The following is a 26372-nucleotide window of genomic DNA, read 5'->3' as shown; positions in this document are numbered from 1 at the left end:
AAAAATACTGAGAGTTTATTTGAGCAAAAATTGATTGGAATCTGGAAGCCCCAAACTGGAAGTGGTTAGGAGCCCTCCCCTGACAGGAGCCAGGGCAAGACTTTTATAGAGAAGATGAGAAGCAAAGCAAGGAAATTATTTGATTGGCTGTAGCTTAAGGCTGCCTTATTTGGGAAAGCCTAGCTGGCTGTTGGTGATGGGTTGTCCTTGGGTTTCGATTTCTTACCCTTGAGGCATTACAGGCTTAGGTTTTGGTTGGTTTACATAGACTACTAGGGGGTTAAAGTCATCCCAGTCTAATGGCCTCCTTGTGTAATTAATTTAACACCAGTACTCATCAGCGCGTGCTATAAGTTCCTGTTTTACGGCTGGCAGGAGTGTGGGGAGATGCAAAGGATGGCTCTCCTGACATGAACTAGCTCTGTTTTGCCATCAAATCCCAGCACCCAACCCAGAGCCCAAGGCACTGCAGACAATCTATAAAAGTTTGTCAGGTGGAGGAAAGGTCTTACACTCATTGGCTTCATCTAGGAGGGGTCTTAATGATGAGGAAACTCAGTTCTGAGAGCCAAGATGACTTACCCAAGGTCTCAGAAATAATCAGTGTCCCCTTCAGCCTTCTTATTACAGGGTCACGCTCCCTGATGCAGATCAGTTGAGAACTAAGGTCAATAGGTGGGTTGGCCCGGGGATGCGGTACGTAGAAGGAGCTTAGAGTACATCAAGACACAAATAATATCCCAAGTGCCTGCCTGGGATGACTGTGAGTTTGAGGTGGGGGTAGGTCAGGAGGGAAGAGGGCTTGAAGCCAGAGCTGCAGGAACAGGGGCTGGTCAGCCTGGAGGAAAAGTGCGATTCCTGAAGGGCCATTGGGTAGGAGAAGAATCAAGCTTGTGCTGGATATCCCTAGCACAAGGTGGAGCTTGGACCAATGAGAAACATATTTTGTGTAGTGTGCTAAATTCCACAGACATTTATGAGCACTAATTTGTGTGCACAATGGTGAACCAGTCCCTGTTGTTGAGGAGCATTTGGTGTGGTTGAGTCACAAGCAATACCGTGTCAGAAATGCCCAGTGCTGGTATTCACTGTGGGGTAGGAAAACACAGAAGAGGCTCCCTGACTCTGCCTTGGGCCAGGGGAAGGATGGGGTGGTCAGAGAAGGTTCAAGGAGGCGTTTTGTTTCAATAGGAGAATTTTCTAATAAATAGTGCTAACCAAAGGGAAAGAGCAGCCTGAAAGGGTAGTGGTTAACCAAGGGGTTGATCTCTTCCAGCTCTGCACGGCCATGCTTCTCAGAATGCGGGTAGGGAGGGGGATGGTGGTGGTTGGGTCTGACTAGCCTGGGCCCCAACTCCTAAACCAGATGCTGCCAGGAGCTCACCTGCATCTGCTTCCTTGTTTGGTCCAATACTGCAAAGCCAGACTGTGCACTGCCAGGTCGACTCTACCAGACTCCACCACGCTTGCTGAACTCCAGCTAGTGACCTGAACTTGGACTGAATTCTTTACCTGTTTCAATGTCTTCCTACTGAGGCTCGCCAGGGAGTGAGGAGTGGTGGGTTAGATGGGAGGATTCCCTGCCTTTCTCAGAGATAGACTCTGTTGTGATCCCAGAACTGCCCGCTGAGCTCCAAGGCTCTGTGGCTCGCTATGAAGAAGGTGCAGGGGATTTTGAGAAACAGGGAAGGACCCCGAGGGCCTGGGGTGGGAGATGTGATGCACTCCTGTGTACACAGCCTGTCTGCCGCCTGCTCTTGCCTCTGTTGTCACTTCCCCCAAACTGGAGGTGTAGTTTTGGCTGCCTACACCTCCCTCCATTCCTTTTACCTCTCCTTCATCCTAGCAGCCCTCAGGCCGGCCCGCTCAATGGTAGTAGCAGCTACTTTCTCTGGACTATGAAGAGAGAACAGCTTGGTGCCTGCTTTGAGCCCTCCTAGGTATACAAAGAGGATTCTGAGGACATCTTTGGAGATGGTCTTTGCGGTTTTCCCTCGTAAAATCCTATTTCTAGCTCCCCCCGTACTCCAATATCCTAATAATGTTTTTTTGAAGATTTGAAATCTACCTCCCTCCATTTGATCTCTTCCTCTCTAAATTCTCCCATGGTCCATTTTTATTCTCATCAGTGTCCTGCCCTGATCCTGTTCTCTCATGAGAGATCACCAACCAAAAGCTATTCTTCTTCTGGGACCAAGGGACATGATTTGCCCCCAGAAGCTAACATATCCACCTCTAAGATACTGAAACTCAGAGAGGAAAGTGATGGTCTTGCCTTCTGGATGTCAAAGTTCAGGACACTTAATGACAGGCCAGACCCACTTTTCACCAGACCTGCCCCATGCCCTTGGTGCCTGCTCTGCCCTGGCCCTACTCCACTGAACACGCCCACCCAGATGGACGGCCCTCTTGAATTCCCTTGGCTAAAATATTGCTGACATGGAATCCTTCTTTGCTAAGGCTGACAAAAAAGAAACACGCAATAATAGTAAACCAGCTGGTGGTGCTCTATAGTTAATATGCTTTCAAATGTATCTTTTTTCCAGTTATTTTAACAACTTCTAGGTAGGAAGAGAAATTTCTATTATTCTCTCTTACAGATGAGTAAACTGAAGCTCCGTGAGTTCGTAGACTGAGAAGCCATGCGGAGGCTTGAATCCAGATCTGATTGCTTCAAAGAAAGGTTTTAAACGGATTCAACCTTTTAAAACCTTCAGTTTATATTTTAGTTCCCTGACTTATTTCTTTAGAATCTCAGCTAATTTATACAGCTGTTTTAGAAGGATCCCTTTTAGAAGATCTCATGTCTGGTGGTTAAGAAAAATGGCCACACAAAATCCTGCACATGCATGTTTACAGCAGCTTAATTCATAACTACCAAAGCTTGGAAGCAACACCAAGACATCCTTCAGTAGGTGGCTGGATAAATACGTGATGGTACGTCCAGACAAGGAAGTACTATTCAGGGCTAAAAAGAAATGAGCACATGCCATGAAAAGACATGGAGGAATCTTAAATGCATATTAGCAAGTGACGGAAGCCAATCTGCAAGGGCTACATAGTATATGATTCCAGCTACAGGACATTCTGGAAAAGGCAAATTTATGGAGATAGTAAACATCCCAGCAGGTGCCAGGGGTTAAGGATGGGGAGGAATGCTAAACAGAGCACAGAGGATTTTTAGAGCAGTGAAACTACTCTGTATGGTACTGTAATGGTGGATATATGTCACTGCGTTTGTCTAAAGCCGTAGAATGTACAACACCCAGAGTGAGCCCTGATGTAAACTGTGGACTTTTGGTGATCATGATGTGTCACTGTAGGTTCATCCTTGGTAACTAATGTACCACTCTGATCGGGGATGTTCATAATGGTGGAGGCAATGAGTGTGCAAGGGCAGAGGGTATATGGGAAATCTCTGTGCCTTCTCCTCAATTTTGCTGTGAACCCAAAACTGCTCTGAAAAATAAAGTCTTTTAAAAAAATGGCTTCAAATTCTTAGACAATCCTCCCGTTGAGAAGGTCAGCTCTCCTTGAATCTCTGTGGGATTTTGACTGTTTTGCCCCATAGAATACAGACGAAGTGATGTTATAGGGCTTCTGAGGCTAGGTCCTAAAAAGGCACGCTGCTTCCGGCTGGTTCTCTTGGAACATTCACTCTCTGGTTGCTCCCACTGGCGCTACTCCCTCTTGGAGCCCAGCTAATATGCTGTGGGAAGCCCAAGCAAGATGGAGAAGCCCCATGAAGGCACCTGGCCTGTAGTCCCAACTGGGCCCAGCTTTCAAGTCATCCCAATCCAGGTACCAGACGCGAGAGTGAAGAAGCCTCCAGGTGATTCAGCCCCCAGCTGTTCATGTTGCTCCCAGCTGTTTGAGTTTCTCAGAAAAGTCCCCAGACATCAAAAAGCAGAGATAAGGCATTCCTGTTGTTCCCTGTCCAAATTCCTGACCCGTAGAATCTTTGAGCATAATAAAATAATTATTGTTTTACTTAGTTTGGAGTGGTTTGTTACACAGCAACAGATAACCAGGACATCACACCAGACCACGAGGCTATGGGAACTCACTTTCTCAGACTCCCAGTATAAACTTTCTAATCCCTCGCAGACAGGCCGGGCGTGGGCTGCTGGAGAGAGGCACAGATTGATTGATCCATGGGATCCATTGCGGGGCCTGGATGTGCTGGCCGGGCCACTTTACCTTTCCTTCCTGCCAATCTCTTGGCTAAAAGGAGAGGTAAACGGTGCCATTAATCACTCTTTACCTCACTTCTTTCTTCCTTCTGTCTGAAGGGGGCAGCTCACAGGTCTGAGTCATGCAGGGAGGGCCCTGTCCCTGGGGCCTAATCAATATCTGCCTCTGAGGCAGCTCTTAGGGGCTGTTAGTGTGGCATTTACAAAATAACTGTATTGACTTTGGGAGAAGATAATTGCAAGTGACAAATGTTCACTTTGGCAGGCAGCGCACAGCTCTTCTAGGGCCCCGGCAGGGCCATGAGCCTCCTGTGGGGTTGGGACTGAATGCAGGGGATGCCAAAAGGGGTGTGTGCGTGTGTGAGAGAGAGAGAGCGTGGCTCTGACCCATCCGGCCACCCCACCTCTCAGTCCTGCATGGGCAGCAGACAGGCTGTGAAATATGGACAGTCAGGGCTGCTTTGGGCTCCTGCTGTTTTTTAAATTTACCTTTTTTTCCACGGGGCCTAGGATGATGGAGACACTTCCCTCCCAGTTCCTTTCTTTAATCACCTCCTCCAGGAGCCAAGTATGACGAAAATGAATGGTCAGCACTGACCACAATCACCAGGGAACGGGAACCAGGAAAAACACTGACCTAATTGGAGCAAGAGTAGAATCTGGGTGATGAGTTAGCTCAGTTAGGTTGTGGCTGCATAATACATTTTCAAAACAAATTTTTTTTCATGCAAATGGTAGCATATCATGCTGTTCTGCTCCATGATTTTTTTTTTTTCACTTGACAGTATATCTTGTGGACTGTTCAATATTGGTATCTAGAGAGGTCCCTTATATTTTAATGAGTGTACACAAAATTTCATTTCATGCATGTACTCGCATTTATTCAATCAGCTTCCTATTGGTGGATATTGAGACAAGTGTTTCTCAATCTTCAAGGTGCATATGAATCATCTGGTGACCTTGTTGGAAGGCAGATTCTGATTCAGTAGGTCTAGGGTGGGGTCTGAGATTCTGCGTTTTTGACAAGCTCCCGGGTGATGCTGATGCTTCTGTTCCATCGACCACCTTGTGAGTAGAGAAGATTTAGCCTGCTTTCAGTATTTTGCCATTATAAACAATGATGCAATAAATATTTTTGTTGGTGCCTTTCACATTGTGCCATTCTGTCTGTAGGATAAATTTATAGAAATAGAATTTCTGGGCCAAAGACGTGTCTGTGTCCTGGTAATTTGATAGATACTGTCAGTTGCCCTTCGCGGAAAGTCCACTCCACCAGCACTGTGTACGAGAGCTCGTTGCCCCCACACCCTGGCCAATAGGAAGGATTATTAAACAAATGCATTTCCATTTCTCCTTACTATTTTTAGTTTTTATTTTATGAACTTCGATGTTACATTATTCAGAGTTGTTAGACCTTCATGGTGAATTGGACCCTATTTTATCTAAGGTCCCTTTTTTAGTTCTATTTAACACTTTTTGCCCAGGATTCCAACTTCGAGTCCGCCTTTGCCTGGTGTGACTCGGTCCAGGCTTTCCTTTATATTCCTGCATATTTTTATTTAAGATTTGTCAAACTTAAAAGTTAATTTATAAATTAGTTCACTTGCATATGCATATTTAAAGTCATATATTATATAAAATCTTAATTTAGAAAGGCAGTTTCCTCCACCCTCAATTATTTCATGAAATCATTTTGTTCAAACTCTTCGCGTGCCTTCTCAAGATTACGGTTTTCTTCTCCATCATTAGAGCTCATCTTCTGAGTCATTTATCCCAGTTTTTCAGAACACATCAGCCTCACCTCCCTCGAAAGGTTGAGATACCACAATTTTTGATTCCACGAGTATCAGTTTCACTGCAAAAGTCATCCCAAGCTACAAAGACTTGTTCCTTTTTTTGAGGAAGATTAGCCCTGAGCTAACTGCTGCCAATCCTCCTCTTTTTGCTGAGGAAGCCTGGCCCTGAGCTAACATCCGTGCCCATCTTCCTCTACTTTATATGTGGGACGCCTACCACAGCATGGCGTGCTAAGCAGTGCCATGTCTGCACCGGGGATCCGAACCAGTGAACCCCGGGCCCCGAACTGGAACCTGCACACTTAACTGCTGCACCCCCGGGCCGGCCCCCAAAGACTTGTTCTTTAACATTCAGCTATTCATCTGTTTGTCCCAAAGTTGTCTATTTACGAGCTCCTTGACGCAGCTACTGTGTTGTCTTTTCCCTTTCATTTGATTTATGTTTTTTATGAATAACACATTGAAATAGATAGAAATATATAGATACACATGGCAAACATTCTATGAGGCTTATACTTTAAGATAAAAAAAATTCCCCAGTCCTTTCCATCCACAGCTTCGGCACTCCGACAGGCAATCATTTTGAATTCTTTTCACTTTTCTGTCACTTTCTCCATCTTTCTAAATAGCACCCTCATATTGCTATTTTTTCATGTTTTAAAATTTTAGATACTATCTATTGACTTCCTATAATGGAAAAGTAGATTAGCTCTTTCAGTCTGCTCTTCCGCATTTCCTCTTTCAATTCTCCCAATATAGTTATAATTTTTGGACGAAATAAATATTCAACGTTTATAGTATTGTGATTATATGAAAGTTATTTAGAAGTGAGCCATGTGGCAAATCATAGTTAAGTTTTCTTTCTGTACAGCTATCTGTTTTTTCTACGGTTACTACTGATTTTGTTTTCCTTTTTTTTTTGTTTGCATCGTTTTCTCTATATATCATTAATTTACCCAACTCTCTGACAGAGTGTAATTCTTGTTTCAGTATGTTAAAACTCCAGTAAGAGGTCCTCCTGGAGGCCCCTGGCCTCTTGCTGCCATCTGGATGGGTCACCCTCTCCACCTGCCGCCCAGGCTGTCATTCTGGGAGCTCTCCTCACCCCCGGGGGTCCCCGTTGCTCTCTCCTCTGTCGGATCCCCTGTCTCCTGGCTTTCTCTTTGTTTACTTTCACTTTATGGAGGCATCTTCTAATAGCTTTCAGAGAAAAGGAGCATGGAGGATCAAACTTCAAAGGATTTTCATCTCTGTTCTTATTCTATCTCCATGGTTGATTGATAGTTTGGCTAGATGTGGAATCCGGGGTTTCATATAATTTTCCCTTAGAATTGAAGGCCCATTTTCTCCTTGCTTCTAGTATTGCTGAGAAATTCTTCTGATACTGCATCCTTTGGGTGTGACCCCAAATTCCCCAAACCCCCTCCCGCCAACGTATCACCTCTCAGGGTGCCCCTAGATCACCTCTGTACACCTAGAATTCTGAGATTTTATGATAATGTGCTTGGATAGCCATTTCTTGCATTGTGCTGGGCTCTCAATGATAGGTCCTTTCAATGTGGAAACACCTCTTTCAGGCCCAGGAAATGAACTTGCATGATATTATACTTTTGACAAGTTCCTTCCATTTTTTCTCTCTTCTCTCTTTCTAAAACTTGTATTATTATTGGATATTTGACCTCCAGGACAAATCCTCTAATTTTTCTCTCTTTTCTAATCTCAATCTCTTTATCTTTTTATTATTTCTAAGAGATGTTCTTATCTTTATCTTCTAACCCTTCTATTGATTTTAAAATTCATGGCATTATGTATTATACATATTTTTTGTTTCCTGAATCTAGCCCCCACTCCTTTTTCTGATATTCTGTTCTAATTTCCATAGATGCAATAGCTTCTTTTTATCTCTGTGAGGATATTAATTATAGTATTTGGGAGGTTTTCTCTGTTCCTTACCTTGATTCACTTTTTTTTAAAGTTGTTTTTCTATTTCTTTGGTATCCATTTCATATTAGAGCCTCTCTGAAATCTCTTGACCTTTGCCTAGTTGTTGATGTGTAAGAATGAAGCATTACAAGATGGACTGGAAGTTCTGGTACGTGGCCAGATTGCACAGTGGTGGGTTTCACTGGAGGCTTACTGGGCTGGGACCAGGCTGCTTCGTTGAACTCCCTATGCCCTGAGATGACATTATCTCTCCTCTTGCCCAGTCAGTTCCCACAGAGAGGGTGGAGGGGTGGGGTGGGGACATAGACTTAGACGCCTGCTTCTGGGAGCTGGGCAGGGAAGAGGGCCAGGGAAGTGGGGGGGCCTCACCACTTAGCGTGTAGACCTTCAGTTGACCCCCCTGTTTACAGTATGGCACGCCCACTGTCAGAGTCCCCCTGGGCCTCCTTCTTTGGAAGCTAAACCTCCTTTCTGCTTGGCTATGGGGGTGGGGTGGGGGGCTAACTGCTGCTTATACAGACTTTGGGCCAATCCCATAGTTTTCAGCCACCACCAGCCCCTGCCTTGAAGGCCCTTGGTGCCTCCCCACCCTGAGCCTTTCTGGGATCCCGTGCACTGAAACAGCTCTGCTTCTGCCTTCCCCACTCCACTGCCCTCCCTGCTGGCAGTGAGCCCCAGCTCTTTCTAGTTTGCTGAGCTTCTTCATGTGCCTTCTATTTATTTTTTAGGAATATTGGCTATGAGCTAACATCTGCTGCCGATCCTCCTCTTTCTGCTGTGGAAGATTGGCTCTGAGCTAGCATCTGTGCCCATCTTCCTCTATTTTAGGTGTGGGTCACCTGCCACAGCATGGCTTGATAAGTGGTACTAGGTCCTAGCCCAGTGAACCCCATGCTGCCAGAGCAGACGGCGCAAACTGAACTGCGATGCCACCAGGCTGGCTGCATGCTCCTTCTATTTTTTTTCCAAGTTCCAAATTTCTGTTTATCTCTCTTGCCGGCTTTCATCTTCTCTCCTGTTCTCTTTGTTGTGGTTTTATGCCCTTTTTCATCCTTTTACTCTCACCTTTTAGCCATATCAGGGAAGAAACAGAAATTTGTTCCTATTTCCATGTTTAGCTGGAACCAGTCTCTCCTTTCATTTCCACCCTTTCTGAATCACTTTATTTTAGGTATGTCAGAGTCATCTTGTCAAATAGCAAGCCTCAGCTTACCTCTCTTTGCCTTAAAATCAAGGCTCCTGATGCTTTCTTAGGATGAAAGCCCATCCTTTGACCTTGCTTGAAGGCTTGCCTGATCTGCCTCCTGCCTTGCCTCCCCCAAGACAATGCTCCCTTTACTTACTCTTTTCCAGCCATGCTGGACTTTGAACATGCTGTTCCCTCTGCCTCAGTGCTCTTCCCTCAACTGCCCTTCACCTGGTTAATTTTGCCTTCCTTCAGTGCTTATTGCTCGCTAATCTCCCTCCTTCCAGGAAGCCTCTCCTGCCTCTAGACCAGGCCAGGTTCCCCATTACACACTCCAGTAGCACTCTGCATGCACATTTAAACACCTAAGGAGTCGCTGGAGGTCGGGTCCTTCACTAAGGTGTAAGCTCTTGGCTTTAGCAGTGACTTTAGCTTGGAGGGAGCAGGTAGAGCTGAGTCCTATGAGACTGGGGAGCATACTGTCTTCTTGCGTGTAGTATCCCACAGTCTAGCACAGTGTTGCATAGAAAGGCTACTCAAAGTATAGCTGTTGGATGAATGAATGAATGAATGAATGAGTATGCTCCTGGACCTTAGAGTTTCTCTGGCTCAATATCTGCTTGTTTTATCTTAAGACATTGAGGCTCGTTGACAAAGGGGAAGTGCCCCTCAACACACATGCATACACTTTTCAAATGTAAGACTAATAACAATGATGTGAGGTCGTTTCTGTCTGCCTCACTTGACAGAAGAAGAAGCTGAGATGGAGACAGTTAAAGTAACTTGCCTAACATCACACAGCTAAGTGCCAGAGCTGGGATTACTACTCAGGCCACTCTGCCTCCCAAGCCCATCAGTTTATTTGCTCCATGATGCCCTGAACGATGGCATTCAGATCACATTCAGATCTGACCTGCCAGGAAGCAGGGAAGTAGGCGATGAGTCAGCCTTTGCTTTTCTATCAGTCTCTAACCTCAGGGCTTACAACAATCACCTTTTCCTTCTCACTCATGGGTTTACAGGTCAGGGGTGGCTCTGCTGTCTTTGGCATGCACAAATGCTCTGGGGCATTTTATCCTCATGGTAGAGAGCTAAAGCTCAAGAGGGCCGCCATAAATGCACAGCCCTTCTGGAAGCTTTGGGCCTGAATGCCACATCCACTCACATTCCATTGGCCAAAGCACATCACGTGGCCAAGCCCAACATCCAAGGTATGGGAGGCACCTCCTCCCATGATCGGGGGCGCTTTAGAGAACAAACATTTGCTGAACACTAATACAATCTACCATCGTGAGAGACCTAGTGACCTCGATGGACAATGAAACCATTGGAACCCATTTTCTAGAGGCTGCCAACCCGAGAGGGATGCCTCCTGAGAAGACCCCTCCCGCAGTCCACATGTTAAGCACCCACCGTGTCTCAGTGTCTGGTTATTGCTCCAAGAACCCAGACCCTAACAAGGAGGAGGTGCTGATGATTTGAGCGGACATCTGTCTGCATTGGTTGGTGCCCACACAGTTGTTAAGTGTTAAGCAGCCCTCCTGAATGTATGTAAATACAAGTTACATATTTAAACCTTTTCTGACCTGGCATCCCAGCCCGTGATCTGCCATATCTCCTGAGAACTCCAAAAGGGGTGTAGTGTAAGTGCCTGACAATTAGCTTTTTTGATTGGAATGTAAGGCCTGGCATTAAGCTTTTGATTGCTGAGGCATCTGTTTAAAGACAAATAAGCTTATTACCAGCTACACAACTAGATAAAGAGCCAGGCTGCCCCACCCATGAAGCTCCCCTTCCAGAAAGCCCCAGGAGACCTACGTAGCTGACCGTGTGAGTGACCTTGCCCTTCCCTTCCTGCACTTTAATTCCTGCTCTTATGTTTTAAATTCACCAATAAAGAGTGAACCCACAAAACCCTAGGCCCCCACCCTCGACCCCAGTAAAAGCTGAACCCCAGGTCCACACTCTCTCTCCCTGTCTCTCCCCGTGACCTTGCTGTGTGGCCCTGGGCATGCGCTGTACCCTCCAGTATTATTATGTGAGTCATAAACCTCATTTTCTCAAAGTCTCCTGATGGCTCCGGCTGAGTTGTGTTGCACAATCACAACAAGAACCACAAAGGACTGGCCCAGCCACCACGTGGGCTCAGAAAAGGGAAACTCCTTCCAGCAGAGAGGATGTTTCACCTGGTTAGTGGAATGGCACAGCTGGGGCTGGATTTCTGGTTAAATGTTCTTTACTGTCTTCAGAGAACACAGAAAATCAATTTTGAGAGAGAATCCCTGGGTAGTGAGAGGACAAGACGACGGGTGGCTGCTCAGGAGGGTGGCATTATCTGTCCCTGGTCAAGCACATGTGAGCTGGGCCTCCCTGGGGCTCACAGGTGACCTGGACGCAGAGCCCCTGTACTAAGGCTGGACCTACCTCTGGTCCCATTGATGGCCCGAACCTGGGAGCCTGTGTGGGTGGGGAGGCTAGCTGCCTTTGTGGCTGATTTAATCATACAGGGTGTGTGTGGGAGCCCGTGCTCCTTCTCTCCGCTTAATCCAAACCATATTAAAAACAAGCCTCTCTCGAGGCCTCTGTTCGTAATAAGTGGTTTATGCTGCAGCTTCGAGTGGGGGGATTTATTCGCCTTTCATTCATTCCTCCCGAACCTTATCCCTCCCCCCACCTCCTGCGCCCGTGGATGGCAGGATGAGAAAATAGAAAGATGGTTAATGTACATTAAACTGGATGATTAAAATAAAGACTTAGTTTTTTAAGATCTCTTTGCCTGAGTTTCTCTATGACCCTCAACCTGGCGTTTTAGCCCCCACCCAGCCTGCAGGGCTTCCCGGGGGGAGAGGGGTGTGGAGGCCTGCTGAGCCGTTCTTGGGGGAAGGCTCAGAAGGCTTCTGTGAGGAGAAGTCAGTGTGCCAGGGTCCCTGGGCCTGCAGTGTAAATTCCTCCACTGCACGGCATTGTTCTGGAGGCTTGGTACAAAAGAGAGCACTAAAGGAGGAGCCCCAATTCTGCCAGTTTTTGCTGTTTGAACTTAGGCAAGTCCCGTCACCTCTGGGCCTCCATCTTCTTAGCTGCGCAGCAGGAACATGGACCTGTCCTCGCAGGGCAGTAATGAGGATTAGAAGAGATGGGGACTGGGTAAAGCACTTTGAAAACCGCTGAGCAGGGAACTGGTGTTGGGGCTGGGGGTTATCATTATACGTGCAAGCCCTGCTCTTCTGGAGATGAAGGTGGGGGGCCGGGACAGGGAGGGGACCCCCTCCTCCTTTCCACATGGTGGTGAGGGTAAGGTGGGGTCCTGGGGACAGTCGAGAGGAGAGCAGACCCCAGGGCCCCGTGCCCTGCAGGAGCCGCAGTTCAGTGACAGCGCATCTGGGAGCCGGGTGGCTTTGTGTGGGTGTGGAGCCCTGAGCCGCCTGTCTGCCGGCCTCTGCAGCCAACACATTAGCAAAACCTCCGCATGGTGCCGGCTCTTTCTGCGGGGCCCTTGATGAGGCTTCCTCTCTGGCACAGGTATGCAAATCGTCACTACAAAGAGCTGGGTCCGGGCTGTCCGGGCAGGCCAGAGGAGGCCAGCCTTCCCCAATGAGTGATGCCAGGGCCAGACAGGTCACCTGCCTCTGCCTCAACCATGCCGGTTTGGGCCTCTGAGCCACCTGCTTCCAAAACCCCTCCTTCAGATGGGATTCATGATATATCTCCTCCCAATGGTGCCCCACGAAAGAGGTCCTTCCTCTCTGACCCTTCTTTTCTCTGCTCCAGATGTGAGGAAAACGGCTGGGATACCCTGTGGCTGTCCTCAGCTTGCCAGACCCCAGTCACTCCCCTGGGCATCGATCAAGCTTTGACTTCTGGGTGGGAAGGAGGACTAGAGAGGTGGGCCAGTGCGGTCCCCGGCCCCAGCCTTCACCACGCCACCAGGCTCCTGTCGTGAGCTTTTGAACCAGGCTGAGTGCTTCGGAGCCCGGGTTTGGGGAGGAGAAACTCGATGACTCCAGAATAGAAACACCACACTCAAGTGGGTTAAACTCTAGCCCTGACATTTAATTAGCATCTTTTTCAGCTCCCACACTTGAAGAGCACCTGTTATTTCTTTTCTTTTACTCACAATACACTGTAAGCCAGGAGCGTCTTCCCAAGCTCCCGAACCTCTCATCAGAAGTCAATCACTTTGGAAGCATGATGACTATTTCTGCAAGCCTGCCGCGGGCTGCGGCTCGGGAAGCGAGGAGCTTCCTGAGAGGCGAGCAGGAGACAGGGGTGAGGGCAGGGGCCCTACACAAGCTCCCAGTTTTAGTCTGCCCACCTCCTTCCCTGTCACCCTGAACACACCACCTGTCCAAGTGATCATGGCATCTAACGAACCCCTAGACCATTTGCTGCTGAAAAGAGCAAGGAAAGAGCCCAGGGGAGAGCCGTCTGCCTGGATCATGCTGGGAGCAGCTGGGAGCAGACCGGTGGGTTGGACGGTGTGGGCATGGCTGGAGGGATGGACTCCTCAACACAGACACACACATAAATGGCAAATGCAGTGGCAATAAGTGCCATGAAGGAGAGTGTAATGCCGGGGGCCTGGACTAGTCTGGGGGGTCAGAGAATCACTTATAGGCAGAGATCATGATGATGGGTGGGATGAGGCAGAGAAAACTGGCCATGTTAATGCCCTGAGGCAGGAGGGAGCAGGAAGCCTTCCAGGAATGGGATGAAGTATTTCTCACATCCATTCCTTTCTCTCCATCCTGCTGCCAGGGTCTTGCCTCAGGCTTGGCCACAGCATTAGCTCTTATAGAGCCTCTTGGCTCCTTTCCTCACTCCCTCCCAACCCACCTTACTGGTTGCCACTAGGTTAATCTCTGAGAAATGTAGCTTTGATCATAATACCCACTTATTCAGAAGCAGCTAGAGTCTCCCACTGAGATAAGGCCTTGTGCACCAGGGTCCCTATTGTTCCTTTGTTTCTCATCATTTTCTTGCTTGTGGCCTCAATTCAGCCACGGGGGCCACTTACCCTCCTGCAAGTGCATGCTGAGCTTCCCTCCCCACAGGCACCTCTGCTGCTGCCTGAAATCGCCCCCTTGCATTTCCATGAAGGCCTGGAAACAGCCTACGCACACTTCAGGCTCCTCCCCCAATGCTGCTGCTCCACAAAGCCTTTGACAGGGGCACCCCAACTCCACCAGCACGTGTACCCACCTGGGGCACTGGGCACTGTGCAGTAGTCATAACTGCTGTGTTGAAAGCCAAGCATGGCTCAGGTTGGAGGCTGGGGGAATCTAGCTGAGGCCCTAGTGCAGGCCCCCTCAGGGGAGGTCGAAGAAGGCTAGGGCATTAATTTTGCCTTCCGCTCCCGAGGTGCAGTTCCTGAAGAGCTCGTCCTCCTCCATCCTGACCGGCCTCCCCCACCCACGTTGGGTCTAGGTTTGTTCTTGCTTCACTGAGCCAAGTGAGTGCCTGAGTGCCCAGCGTGCTGCCTCTTTATCCCTGAGCTGCCTGAAAGGTGGGGTCACAGGTGCAATGTAAAATTATGGGAAGAGCATAGGTTTGGGGTTTGGAGAGACCTGCGTTCAAACCCAGCTCTGCCATCTGTTAGATGTCTACTCTCAGACCCGTTTTTTAAACCTTTCTGAACCTCTATTTCCATGGAGACAGCAAGCCCTCCCTTTTGGGTGTGTTGTGAAGGTTAAATGAGATAAACGAGATCGCGTAACAGGGTTGAAGCACAGTGGTTGCTTGTTTAGGACCTGCCGAGACAGAGGCGACTTTGCTCCCTGCGATAAGCCTTCATTTGATCCTTTTCCTCACACTGAGTAGAAGTTTTGAACCCTGAGAGACAGAGCCTTGGCATTCAAGGTCTTCTGCCCTCTCCTTTATCCCCCGTCCATGATGAGCGAGCAGGAGTTGGGCATCACTCACACTGTTATCCTCTGTTGAAGGTCGGGTTATTCCATGTTTGACCCGTTCCTGGATCCTGAGCTGGTGGAGCTCACCTGTTGAATGGCAATGCCAGAGGGCCGTGTCCACCACCACAGCCAACCTCCATGGACCCACATTGGAAAGGAGAGGCATTTCATCCCTTTAGTTACGCACCTGAGGCAGACCTGTGGGCACTGGCTAACATCCCTGACTAAGGTGTGTGAAATTTTTGAGCAAAGTCTCTTTCTGTTCAGAAATTATCTCGTGTGCTGTCTGATGTGCTGGAGTCAAACAGGCTTGCACACATATTCTGACCCTATGATTTCTTTGCTATGAAACCCTGGGCAAGTTACTTAATCTCTAAGTCTTAGTTTTCTCTTCAATGAAATGGGGATAGAGATATTAAATACAAAACTGTATTTAAAACACTTAGGGCATTGCCTGGCCCACTGAAGTACCCATTTATTCACCCCCCCATATGTTTTTTGGGTGCCTACTGCATATCAAGAGTGGCTCCAGGTGCAGGGAATCATGGATGATAATTTCTGCCTTGTGGAGTGGACATTCCAGTGGGAGTGGGAGGCAGACGGTAGACAAAAGCAGAGTAGGGGGGAGCTGGGGTGCTGGCAGGGGTGGGGGCTGCAATTTAAGTGGAGTGGTCAAGGCGGGTCTCAATGAGAAGGCGACATTTAAGCAAGGACATGAAGGAGCTGAGGGCATGAGCCTGGTGCACACAGGGCAGAGCATTCCTGGCAGAGGGATGAACCAGTACAAAGTCCCTGGGGTAGGAATGGGCCTCGTGTGTCTGAGGGGCAGCAAGGAGCCTGCAGGGCCGGAGCAGAGTGAGAAATGGGGGGAGAAGCACCAGGTTAGGGGACAGCAGGGAGTGGGAAGTGGGTGCAGATCAGGCGGGGCTCAGGAAGCCATTGTAAGGATTCAGGATTTTCTCTGAGAGGAATAGGGGCCAGTTGGAGGGCTTGGAGCAGAAGGGTGATATACTCCGACTGACATTTTAACAGGACTACTCCAGGTGCTCTGCTGAGACGATTCTCTACAGGAGCACGGGAGGAAACAGCGAAGCCAGCTGGAGTGTCTGCAGTAATGCAAGTGAGAGACGATGGGGGCTTGGCCCAGGGTGCGCGCAGTGGAATTGGTGAGGCGTGGCTGGATTCTGGAGGTGTTTTGAAGCTGAAACCTACAGGATTTCATGATAGGTTGGATGTGGAGAATGACAGAATGAGGGGAGTGAAGGGTGATACCAAAGTTTTTGGCCCGATCAATTGGAAGCATAAGATGTGGAAGACTGTGGGCCTGGAGCAGGTTTGTGGGGCAAGATCAGGAGTTCCTGCTACCTTTGAGGGGCCTATTAGATACCCAGGCAGAGAAGTTAGAAGGCAGCTGGCTATGTGAGTCTGGAGCCCAGAAGGGTGAGCTGGGCTGAGACATACGTTTGGGAGTCAGCATTGAGATGGGATTTAAAGATGGGAGGATGAGAGAGGCGCCCAAGGGATGCAGTGTGGGTTGAGCAGAGATGAGAACTAAGGACAGAGCATTGGATTCTCCAGCCAGGACTCAAGTAAATGTTACATACTCAAGAAACCAATACCGTAATGTCTTATTCTCTCAATGTCAAACGCCCTCTTTGTTCTCCTGAACGAATACTATGATCTTCTTTCTTTTCCAATCATCTATCTATGTGTCTGTCTATCTGTCTGTGTATCCATCTATGTGTCTATCTATCTATCTGTGTATTTATCTGTGTATCTATCTATCTGTGTATCTATGGATGTATCTATCTATCATCTCTGAATCTCCTTTTAGTTGTATTTTTTGTATCTTAAGATGACTCCTTGTTTTAAAAAAGACTTGACTCTCTTTTCAAATATATACTTTGCCTTGTTTACTATCACGATAGCTGTATCAAATGTCTATTACCAATCTTTTGGAGTTTGCTTGCTTGGAGTATAAGACCTGGCTCCCCTGTTGAGCCCAAAATAATTCCTGGGAAAGCACACACGTGGGAAATCCTAGGTGGTCCTCGGGGATGAACGGAACTCGTGCAGCCGAGGCCTTAAGAACTGAGGCTTGGTCCCTGGCTTCAAGCTGGTGGTCAGTCTTCCTCATTTCTTTCTGCATGCAGATCTGGAGTAAATGATAAAAAACAAAATCAAGCAAACGAACAAAAACCATTTAACATTCTGAGTTTGAGATCTTATTTCCACACCAGTTAGTGAAGGCGGCCGGGACTCTGGGAACCCACCCTCGGTCTCAGGGCTCCCCCACCTCTGCGCCCTCTCCCTATATCTCCCAGGGGACAGCCAGGAAAGAAGTCATCTGATTCCTTTATGCACAAAACCTTGTATTTGGGTAAAATGTGTTTTAGGAAGTTATGTTCTTTGAAAAGGGACAGGTTCTTCTGAAAGGATTGCAGTCTTTATCAGAGACTGGGCTGTCAAGAGGTGCTGTGGCTTTTAGAGTTTAATGAGTAAATTTAAATGTTGGATGCAAATTAGGCATAATATTAACTCTAGCTTCAAAGAGCAAAGAGCAAAAGAGATAGTTAAACAGCCATGAGGCTTTCTTTTGACTAGACAAGCCTATTCCCAGCACACAGACAATAACGAGATAGCTTTTTGATGGCTTCTGCTGAGCCACATGGAAGCAAAAACACAATGGTGTAAAGAGAAAGGAGCTCTTCTCCACCTCTTCTCCTCTGGGGTGGGCCATCAGAATCTATCCATCCAAGAGCTCGCCTGCTTTCCTCAGTGCTCCACCCACCGACCCTCTGCAGGCTGGGCCAGACAGTGAGTGGCCTCAGGTGGCAGCCAGTGTGAATCTTTGACAGGTACCTCAGGAGGGGCTGCGACTTCGCCTGCAATAATCCCACCTGTCAGACCGCATTTGGCCTCCAGCCTCCGGAGGTGCCAGATTTTATTAGCAGGAGAGTGTCATATTTCCATACCTGCCTCTCTAATCATCCTCCTCCTGCAAGTGGATTAATTAAAATGAACATGCAAATACATTAGTTACAAACCCAGCATCCCTCTTCACATGCAAATGCAATCAATCGATACCAAGATGATTTGCATAATGGCAAAAGAAAGAGGAATTCTTTATAATGTGGCTTTTGGGGTGAAAACTTAAAAATCTCACGTACGTCATGTGTAGTCTAAGCCTGTCTGGCACAGCGTGTTCTCTGTCATGCTCCTCAGCAAACAATTGCTCTAAGGCCCAGGGCATTTCCCCCAGGAAGCCCTCTTTGCTTAATACCACCCCATACTCTCTGCTCCCTCATTCCCACCCCTCAGTACACACGTCCCATGTCAGGGCTGGGGCTCTGTTCTGCATTTGACCACACTTTGCTCTGAGGGTGTTTTCCTTGCAAGCTCAAGGCTGGAAAAGTGCCCTGTCCTCCACATGCTCACCCATGCTTAGCTGACTAGAAGCTCAACACTGGAAGGACTTCTGAGCCCATCTAATGAGCCCCCCTCACTGTTCAGCTGGGGAGACTGAGACCTTGAGTGGAGGATGAGTTGGCCAAGGTGATACTGAGGTTAGTTAATGGCAGAGCTGGACCTAGAAGTAAGCCAGCCCGGAGGAAGGGCCCAGAGATGCAGTGAGGGCTGTTTCCTTCCCTCAGGTCATCACTGTCTCACTGTCTCACTTGGCCTCAAGGGGCTGTGAGTCTCTTGAGAGACGCTTGATATTAAACAACGCACAGAACAAAACTCAATCGCTATTTGCCAGGTGAGGGCTGGAGAGTTCTAGAACCGAGAGACGGAAGAACTCCCGCCCTAAGGGACTTTATATTGGAGATTGCTAACATGTTTTCTTTAAAAGAACCCTCTTTACGTTGGAAAAAAAAATTAGGGTCTTCTCTTTCCACGATTGAAATTGTGTGAAAGTATATATTTATGAAGAAGATACAAAATAGAAAGTACTGGGATTCCAGTAGCAGTACATCCATTTCAAAAATAGCTGGTGTATGTGGTAATATATTTTTTCAGCCCGCCGGCAATGCTTGGAGTGCCTTTGGATTTGTAGATTCTGCAAGGGCTCTGCTGTCCCCAGGAGTGTATCGTTCAGAGCTGCTAGGGTAGACAGAACTGGTGTCTTGGAGTCCCTGGTCCCTGGTGTGGAACCTGCCGTCTGGTTTCTTCAGCAGGCTGAGACACGTGGTAACCAGCCACGACTGTCTTTCTTCCAGTCATCCCAAAACAAACTTCCTACAGGTGAATCTTGAGGGAGATGAGGACTGGAGAGACAGGGGATGGGAGACTTCCAAAACATCAAGTCATTTCTCAGAGGGATGTGGATTTCGGCCCCAGAGTGGAAGGCAAGTGGCTAATAATAATAATTATAAGCTATCATTTGTTTAGTAGCTACTAAGTGGCAGAAACTATGCAAAGGAGATCAGAAAAATATAGCTATGGCTATGGCTATGGTTACAGATATAGATACATCTCCCCTGTATAAAACCCCGGGCCTCATGTTCACCAGTCTCGACACTGAGTCATGTTTTAGGAAGCAACTTCTGCAGCCAAAAGTAATTAAACAGGAATCCTAATCTTTACTGGAATCTCTCAAAGAGCATTAAGATGACTGAATCAAGCAGCACAGTGAAATCTCTCCAAGTTCCCTTTCCTTCCCAATCTCCCACACTCTGGCGCTTTCTTCGGAAGCTCCCACCTGGCAGGTACTCCAGAATGCTCCCTGCTGCTTCAGTGTTTTCCCTGCTGCTTTTTCCTCCCTTGCCTCTCTCGCCTGGGATCCTTACCAGGCAGGTAGATTTTCTCTCTCTCACATCAGGTTTAGTTTCTCCTCTGCTTGCCCATGATGCAGGTTCTCCATGCCCAAAGACAGTCCTGGGGCTGACCCAACAGGCAAGAACCGTCTTCCTGCCTTCCACCTCTATAGAGCTGTCTCTCTCTCTGTCCTTCCCTTCTTCCGAATTGCACTGCAGAAAGCCAGACAACAAGTGGGCAGCAATGGAACTCTCCTGAAAGAGTGGGGTGAAGAAGAGCTGAGCAAAATTCTCCAAGGCAGGATGGGGTGGGGTGAGGGGTGAGGAGGTGGGGAAAGAAGGATGGAGACTGGGAATATTGCTACATTTACACATTGATAAATCTACTTCTAGTCACATACATCTTACGATTTAATCTTTGCCGAATCCTATGAGGGAGGTGGCATTAACCTCATGTTACAAAGGAAGAAACCTATCTCAGAGAGGTTAACTAGGTTAGTGAGAGGTTAAGAAGACAGAGCACCAGGCGCTGCACCGATGCCCAGGGAAGCTCCCCACTCTCATCTCCAAGCTTTGGCAGCATTTTAATCTCAGGAGTCCTGTTCCATTTTGATTGCAGGAACGTGTGGTTTCCTGGCATGGTCTTGGGTGTTTTCTGATCATCCCTTGACCATTTTCCCAGTCCAGATCAAGTTTTGCTGCAGGAATTTGGTTTGCTTAGACATGGGTTTTTGTACTATGGATCCATGCTATGGTGTGGTTGCTCTGGAGAGAAAATACCACTTTTACACAGGTATTCAATGTACGCTCTGGCCACACCAGCCTATGCCCACTTTCCAACATGGCTTTGTTGTGCTTGTCCTTCTGCCCTGGAAAGAGCTTCCCAGCCCTGCGCCTGTCTCCCATCCCAGCCTCTGCTGGGTGGGACTGCGGCCAGCCAGTGATGGTCATGTTGCTGATTCCACACAGGAGGGAAGAGAAAAGTGGGTGCCTCTTATGGGCTGAATTACGTCCCTCAAAATTCATATGTTGAAATCCTAACCCCCAGAATGTGACTGTATTTGGTGATCGGGTCTTTAAAGAGTGAATAAGTTAAAATGAGGTCACGAGTGTGGGCCCCAATCTACTACGACTGGTGTCCTTATGAGAAGAGGAGAGTAGGACACAGATACGTACGGAGGAAGGACCGTGTGAGGTTACAGCAAGAAAGATCTACCTGCAAGCCGAGAAGAGAGGCCTCAGAAAAAACCAACCCAGCTGATACCTCAGTCTCGGACTTCCGGCCTCCAGAACTGAGGAAATACATTCCTGTTGTTTAACCCCCAATTGTGGTACTTTGTTATGGCGGCCCTAACAAAGGAATATAGTGTCCTTCTTTGGATTTGACAGAGGCCCCTGTCCCAGAATTGATTCCATGGGAGTCTGAAAAAGCCAACAGGAGCCCTCGGGCCTGAACTACACAGCCCGCCTTGAATCTCACTATTTGGAGCTTGTTCTCAGGCCACAACAGTCTTGTGAGAAAGTTCAGCTCAGAGGTGGCTGCCAGGCCTCTGAAGAGCTGCCAGGAAGGAGTGAGTCAGAGCCCGAGGAAGATCTCACAGACCAACTGAAGTATGGTCCACAGATGGCAGCACGAGCATCACCCGGAAGTGTGTTAGAAATGCGGAATCTCAGGCTCTATCCCAGAGCCACTGAATCAGAATCTTCATTTTAACAGGAGCCTTGGTGATGAACATGTACAGTAAAGTCTGAGAAGCACTGCCTCTGATTCACAGACCCTTGTATCTCGTGAGAGCCCAAGTCGTAAGTGACCTGGGTTCCTCCCACCTTGCCTCCTCACATCTGGAGAGTCCAGCTGAGCTGCATCAGGATGGCCTGGGCCAGGAGAGCTGGGGCAGTGATGCTCAATCTCGGCTGCACAGTGGAATTGCTTAAGGATCCTTAAGACTCCTGATGCTGAGATTGCACGCTAGGCTAAACAAATGAGAAGTTAAGCAGGGAGAAGGGGAAAGACCCAGGCATCAAGATTTTTTAAAGTTCCTCAAATGATTCTAGTTTGTGGACATGTTTGAAATCGTATCAACTATCTATCACCTCCTCACAAACAGTCCCAAAACTTAGCGGCTTAAAACAATAACCATTTATTTGGCTCATGATCCTATAGGTTAGTGTTTTGGGCTGGGATCTGCTAGGCAGGTCCTCTGGTTGCTGCTGGGCTCATTCATGCATCTTCGATCAGCCACAAATCAGAAGGGTGGCTCTGCTTCTGGGGGATGTTGCTGGAGCAAGTGGGGGGTCTGGGACTAGGCCATGCTTCTTTTTCCATCCATAAAGCTAGCATAGTCTTCTTTATGTGGCAGCTAGCTTAGCAGCGGGGAGGGAGAGAGAGAAAGAGTGAGAGGGAGGGAGAGGTCTAGGCTCAGGATGGGCACCATGTTGCTTCCACCATTTCCTATTGGCTGAAGCAAGTCATAAGACCAGACCAGATTCAAAGGATGGGGCAACGGATTCCACCTCCTGATAGGAATTGCTGGAGAGTCACATTACAAAAGGCGCAGGACAGAAAGGGGTAGAGTACTACGGCCATTTTTGCAGTCTATCACACTAAACTGACAAGGACTCGTTCCTCAACCAAACTTTGGTCAGGCTCCTCTGAGCTCTTCTTTCGACCAGGCCCTGTCCTTGGCTCTGTTCTTGGCCTGCTGGACCAGTTCAGGGACAATCCTCCTACCCTTGATATCCAGTCAAGCTCCTCATTCCCCCACCTTTGATATCCAATCAAGTCCCTCTCCGCCCCCACCTCCCCACCCCTACCCTTGATACCTCACCACGTTCCTCTTAGTCGCGTTCCGTCCTCTCTTTCACTCTGTCTGCTGGCTATAAAGCTCCAGCTGCCCCTGTCATCTTCAGATTTGGGTTCAGTCTCCTCCCCTATTGCGACAGTCTTGAGTGAGGTCTTCCTTGCCGTGTTTAATTTGTGTCCAGTGCCTTTTCTCTTTAACAGGACCACTGAGCTAGAGGGGGGTCCGCCTCTTCCTTCCTCCTCAGGCCCCTCACACAGCTGCTCTGAGTGGGCCTGAGCTCCCTCCAGCTGTTACTAGGGCTTTGGAGGTTGAAGTCGCCTTTTGAGGAAAACAGATTAAGGCAGTTTGCTGAATGGAGCATCCTCGTGACTTGCATCGAAATCCCAGAGGTCTATTTGCGATCTCAAACCAAAAGAGTGTCCCTGGACCTCTCTTAAGCTCAACTGTCTCATCTTATGGTGAGGATAAGAATACCTACCTAGCAGGCTTGTGCAGCTTAAATAAAATAGCTGTGAAAGCTTCTAGCTCACAGACAGTCAGTCAATTGGGTTTTCTTTCCTTGTAGACAAATCTCACTAATTAGGATTAACTACGGCAGAGGTCAGTCTGGATGAACAAAAAGTGTAAGCATAGAAGTTCTCCCCCAAAAGCAGTTGTATTCTCTCAACCACAGAGTAACTGCACTAAATACTCCTTGCGAGAGGGAGTCCCTTAGGGGCCACAGGAATAGATAGCATCACAAATGGTAGTAAATGGAGAGACCAGTTGCCTGGAAATGGGCTCTTCTCCCTTCAGTCCTGCGTTCATCTTACTGCCATTGCAACTACACACCATAGTCTTTTAACACATTTAGTAAATGAGAATATTGGTGCAATCCCTTTTCCCATGGGTGACGCTAGTAATACCTCAGTGAGACTGCAGTATTCCAGATGCCGTTCACTGAGGGCTTACTAGATTCCAGGCTCTTTACAGATATCACCTCAATTACTGCTCAACTCAACCCCAAGAGATGGGAATTGTCCACCTTTTATGGACGAGGACGCTTGGCTCAGAAAGGTGCAGTGGCCCCTCGAGGTCTGTTAATGAAGCAGTGGAGGAGCTGGATGCCAAGCCAGGCATCTGTCTGACTTCAGACACCTCTCCCGAGTGGTTCTAGGGGACCCTTCAGCTGGACCCCTGTGTGAACTCACAATATGGCTAACCAGTGTCTCCAAATGGATCCGATTCACTGTGGTCATGGCTGGAGGTGGTAAAAGCCTGCTCCCAACAGCCTCTTTGTGTGTGATAGGGATGTGGATCTTACCATCAAGGAGGGACATTGGTGTGTGAGTTCCCAGACCTACCCATTGGGGTCTTTGCGACATTGTCAAGGGACACCTGTCCTTGTGAGCCCCTGGATGCCTCCCCGGCCAGCCTCAGCATCTCCCGCCCCTGACTCAGCTTTCTCCCTTTGGTGGTGTTAATGCCTCTTAGCTGAGAAGGATTTCCAACAAACTGCGCCTGACATTTTGAAAGTTGGAGGTTGCTAATTGGGCCTTTGTTCTGCCAGACTCAGGCTGTGCTGAGGTGCCTTTCTCCTCAGCTTGATTATTTCTGCCCAAACCCCAGCTCCTCGAGATCCCTGGACCTGCCGGTAATTTGCACCAGAAGTCACCTCAGGGCCGGCAGGCTCCTCTCAGAAACCTGAGCCCACCAGAAAGGGCTGTTTCGGGGTACTGCTATGGGGTGGTGGGGGACAGCAGGGGAATTCTCCAAAGGGAGGTGCCCAACTGGGGCCCATGGACTCTCTGGGGGGCATGTGGATGGGCTTGAGAAAGTTCTTAAACCTCTTGAAATTGTGCACAAAAGTTTGCTGGTGAACTTTTTGAGGAAGAGGGTGTGAAATTTTCAGTGGATTCTCAGGAAGGCTAAGAACCCCAAAGAGCTCAAGAATTACTAGTTTGAAAAACAGGGATTAGAGAATTGGGAATAGTTAGAGGCAACAGCAGTGTTGATTCTGGAGAAGAACAAGAGGATGAAATGGACCTTTCGTAACTCTGAAGTTCTGTTTGTGTAATAAAACTATTTCTTAACAATACCATTTCTTGAGGCATACAATGTGCCATGTGCTTTATATCTACTGTTTCATTCAGCTCTTATAACGGTCCTTTGAGGTAGATAACGCATTCTCATTTTACAGATAGGGAGATGGGTCATCAGAGAGGTTAGGTGACTTGTCTAGGGTTACACAGCTAATAATGGTGGCATCAGGATTTGAATATGATTTGATCTAATTCCAGAAGACAAATAAGATGTGCAGTAGAAGGTAATTAGAAGGAAGGATAAATTTTCCCCATGAAGTTGACTATATGCTGAGATAGTAATGAAGGGCTTCTAAAGTTTCACTACTCCTAGAAATTTTAAATTACTTCTTTCATTTTATAATGCTCAGGACTTTTTTTAAAAAGTGCTTTGTGTAAATTATTTTATTTGGGTCTTCCTGACCCCCTGGGAAGTATACAGGGCAGATATTAGCTCCTGCATGTTAGAGTGACACACACTTGCCAATATCCTGTAATTAGGGTTGTCCAAGCTCTGTCTGCAGGCTTCCTGTGCTCAGCCTGGGGATGTCACTGCACAGCAATGACTGGTTAGGGTCGGCACCTGGACAAGAGGACCTCTGGGAATGCTTCTGGTTCAAGAGCTCCACAATTTAAAAACTGCGTGTGTTCACTGGGGGAGTTCAGCAACAGTGATGTCTGTTGTTTTGTGCTGTGCTCCTAAAGTCCTTTTCTTCCTGAAAAAAAAAAAGAAAAAAGAGCGAATTTCATGGAAAAAAAAAAGTTTTTGTTACAAGCCAAGGTGTTATAAAAACAGATACATTAGACCCAACAGAGAGACGCAGATGGAGGTGAGGAGCACGAGGAGATGAAAGCTGGGAAGCACCACCGCACATTTGCACAGCCCACCACTGCAGGCCCAGTCGGTTACATTGGGCTCTGGTTTGGGAGGTTTGGGGAGTTAGTAGGTGGGGTGCAGTGTTTCCTAACTGGTGATTTATGGAAAGGTTGAGTTGCTCTGTGTGTGTGTTGTGTGTGTGTGTGTGTGTGTGTGTGAGTGAGACAGGGCCAGGTCTAGGGATTGGTGGGTGAGTGAGGCAGGTAGGGTGCCAAACGGAAGGAGGCCCCCGTCTTGGGACGGTGCAAGTGCAGGGTGGGCGCAGAAGAGGGGGCCCCCTTCCGATTTGCCCCCCTAAGAGCCTCACTCTCCTCACCCTGGGCATGAGCGATGGGACTGGGCATTTTCACCAGGGGCATTAACGGTCCCAGTCTCCATTTCTGGCTCCCAACAGTCAACGAACAGAACGATGATTAGGACATTCTTGTTTCTCTGGAAGGAACAGTTGGAGCGCGAGGTACGTATGGAGCGAGCATGCGCAGTGGGCTGTCCTTCCGCCGAACACTGCTCCCTGCTCTGCTGGGCGTGAACACTCCAAGGGGATCAAACCTTTCCTGCCATCATTTGTATTTTGTTTAATTTTTACTCCTAAGAAACCGCTGGTCGAAGACAGAAAGCATAAGGAACACTCGTGTTGGAATTCAAAAAGAAGCAAGGATTATTGGCCTCATAGTCATCTCGATCAAATCAGCGAGCTGCTCTTAGCTGCTCAAAATTCTGCTGTAGCGCTCTGAGTCGCTTCTGGTACTTCAAAAACCAATATTAAAAAGAGAAATGCATTTCATTTCGGCTTTTCATTTGTTGGGAATAAATATTATTCATGAAGCTTTTGTTTGCAGACAGATGCTG

The 26372-nt window shown here is 47.9% G+C and overlaps 1 long non-coding RNA gene across 8 annotated transcripts; it reads right to left on the bottom strand.

The window, feature by feature from the left end:
- Positions 1-16913: 16913 nt before the first annotated feature.
- Positions 16914-25997, bottom strand: LOC103563896 (uncharacterized). 8 transcript variants are annotated; one of them, XR_011540855.1, is made up of 6 exons: positions 25840-25977; positions 25127-25362; positions 22606-22904; positions 19728-20037; positions 17888-18023; positions 16914-17180 (listed from the first exon to the last, which is right to left on the bottom strand). It is a non-coding gene; the product is annotated as an uncharacterized lncRNA (long non-coding RNA). The 8 variants fall into 8 exon arrangements; XR_011540856.1 differs by having other exon boundaries at positions 19816-20037; XR_011540860.1 differs by having other exon boundaries at positions 19816-19995.
- Positions 25998-26372: the final 375 nt, after the last annotated feature.

Source organism: Equus przewalskii, chromosome 6, assembly GCF_037783145.1.
Source record: "Equus przewalskii isolate Varuska chromosome 6, EquPr2, whole genome shotgun sequence".
NCBI classification, from domain to species: Eukaryota; Metazoa; Chordata; class Mammalia; order Perissodactyla; family Equidae; genus Equus; species Equus przewalskii.
The sequence above is the reverse complement of the archived record's forward strand: the minus strand, read 5'-3'. Positions and strand labels throughout refer to the sequence as shown.